This window comes from Myotis yumanensis, unplaced genomic scaffold (assembly GCF_028538775.1).
Source record: "Myotis yumanensis isolate MYYU_CA2020_CCGP unplaced genomic scaffold, mMyoYum1.0.hap1 SCAF_2, whole genome shotgun sequence".
NCBI lineage: Eukaryota > Metazoa > Chordata > Mammalia > Chiroptera > Vespertilionidae > Myotis > Myotis yumanensis.
In genome coordinates this window covers 25,036,830-25,039,403 of record NW_027223753.1, presented here as the reverse complement: position 1 = coordinate 25,039,403, position 2,574 = coordinate 25,036,830, and the positions used below count along the sequence as shown (strand labels likewise).

Genomic DNA, 2,574 nt, shown 5'->3' with positions numbered 1-2,574 from the left:
TGCAGGCTACCAGTGGGATGTCACTGAACACAGAGTTGGGAAGGGACGCCCTCCATCAGTTCTCTAAGCCAATGGGAGAACAGCATAGGGAATAGAGCCAGTAATGCTGTGATAATTGTGTGTGGTGGGTACTAGACTTACTAGTAACAGCGGAATCGCTTCATGAGTTATATAAATGTCTAACCCTAGAGTCTAGAGCCTAGACTGTATGCCTGAAATTAACATCATATTGAATAGGAAAACAAGCCAGTAGGAACCGACTCCAGCACACCACTGCCTGTCAGAGAGGTTTTATTAAACCCACTTAACAAATGAGGCCGCACAGAGAGGCACTCCGGCTGAAATCCATCCCTTTACAACTGTCTGAAGTCCGCATTCTCTCCACAGCTCCATGTTCCCGAGCCAGAGGTGATGTGGGGAGCCATGCTCACCGGTTTCTGAAGGACGGTACCCTCCTGAGAGGTCCTGAAGGGCAGAAGAAAGCCAGTGGGTAGAAATCCAGCAGACCGAGGTTCAGCTTAGGAAAACTTCCTAGATGGACAGCTCCAGGAAGGTGGTACCCAGCTATGCCTGGCACATAGTAAGTGTTCAATAAACAATGACTCAATGAATGAATGAAAACAAGAAAGAAAAAGCCCATTACATGCATATTCTATTGATACCTCAAACTCACCTAATCCATTACTGAGCTCATCATCTTTCCCCAAAAAAGCCTATCCCTCCTCCTGTGTTTCCTGTCTCAGTGAATATTGCCAAGCCAGGAACTTGGGAGTCCTGACTCTCCCTCCCCCTGACCAACCCCACATCCAATCAATCGCCAAGCCCTATCTGTTCCTCTGGAGCAGGGGCTGTCCTCAACCTACCCACTCTGCTCCCTGCTCAGATGGTCACCCTCTCACCAGAGCTTCCTCACTGGTCTTTCTGCTCTCTTCCCTTGCCTGGACCCACCGCCAGCCCCTGTCTAATCCATCAGCAAGGAAACTGCCAAAGCGATCTTTCAAAACTGCCCCTCGGAGTGTGTCCCACCCCTTCAATGGCCTCCCATGGCCCAGAGGATGGAACCGAAGCCTCTTGGTCCTCCAAGGTCTGGCCCCATCTCCCTCACCTGTCTGAGCGCTTGGCTCTTCCTCCACCCACGGAGTTATTTATTCAACATCATTCGTGCCTTTGCTCACACTATACCCTCTGCCGGAAATGCCCTTTCCTCCCTCTCCCACCTCCCTTCCCTTCACCTGGAAAACAAATACTCACCCTTTAAGACATAAAGGAAGGTGGTTCAACCGATGATTCCTTTTCGCACTAACATTTCATGATTCTGATGCTAAGAAGGCTTTTTAGATCCTGCTGTCACCTTCTCTCTTCCTGGGACCCTACGTTGGGGATCCTCGGGTTCAACTCCATCATTTTATGGGCAGACAATCCAAGGCCCTGAGAGGAAAGGGGCTTGCCCACGATCTCACAGCAAGCCAGTGGCAGAGCCAGGGCAAGACCCAGACTCCTGCCTCCCAGCTCAGGGCTCTGCCTTTGCAACAGACTCCCCAACTGGATCCCCTCCTTGCACTTCAACACTTACATTCTCATTACAACCATCACTACCCCACCCTGACTCACCTCCTCACACCCAAGGCGGCTCTCACCTTTCCTGCCTGTGCTCACACTGCTGCGAGGCTGGGACCTGCCCCCTCCAGGAAGCCCATCCTGGTTATCCAACCAACCCATCCACACCCCACACCCTCCCCCAAATCACCCACCCATCTTTGTCAGGACCCAGCGCCTGGGGCCTCGTTCACTCACAGTGGTCAGCATCTTGTGTTATCTCGCCAGGCAGGATTCCGCTCCTCCATCTTCTTTCTTCTCATTCTCCTCCTCCTTGTACAGCCCCAGCTCCAAACACAACTGCTCAGGGCGACAAAGTATGGCGAAAAGAGGGTGCTAGATGGAGGTTCAAATCCCAGCTCTGTAATATCCCTGACTGGTTGCCCAGATCCATTTGAGCTTCAACTTTCTTTAAAGAATGAGCTCACCCGTACTCCACGCCCAGCACTTAGTAGGCTCTTGATAAGTGACAGTTCCCTCCCCAGGTGAAACCCCAAGACACTTGGAGAAGACAGCGTCTGAGGGCTGGGAGGTGAGCAGAGTCCTGAAATCTCACTCCCACCCTCATGGGGCTGGGAGCAGCCTGTGTGCAGAAACGTGGGGCATCGCCAACCCCCCGTCCCCACCCCCAACAATCTGCTTTAACCTTCCTATCACAAATGCCTTGTTTATTTCAATATCATCCGTTTTACTTTTCCGTTCAGGCAAAAAAAAAAAATTTTTTTGGTACAAAAACAGATTTAAGAGGAAAAGAAGTCTTTAATGAGTAAAACTGTCTGCAGCCCTGTTTCTTTCTCAGGAAAAAGTGGCTGTGATTCTGGCATGAGAGGGAAGCTCAACAGCTTCCCTTCACTGCAGCTGCCAGGAGAAGTGCATTTCGGAGGAACAGAACCTCCACATTAAACAGTGCGCCTTGGAGCCAGGCGCTTCCTGTGCCCAATTCCACTTGGCAGGTGACACCCCAGCTCAAGCGGGGAT

General features: G+C 51.3%; 1 long non-coding RNA gene across 1 annotated transcript; it reads right to left on the bottom strand.

The window, feature by feature from the left end:
• Positions 1-285: 285 nt before the first annotated feature.
• LOC139001735 (uncharacterized) lies at positions 286-1,879 on the bottom strand. Its single transcript, XR_011470097.1, has 3 exons — positions 1,795-1,879; positions 1,252-1,428; positions 286-465 (listed from the first exon to the last, which is right to left on the bottom strand). It is a non-coding gene; the product is annotated as an uncharacterized lncRNA (long non-coding RNA).
• Positions 1,880-2,574: the final 695 nt, after the last annotated feature.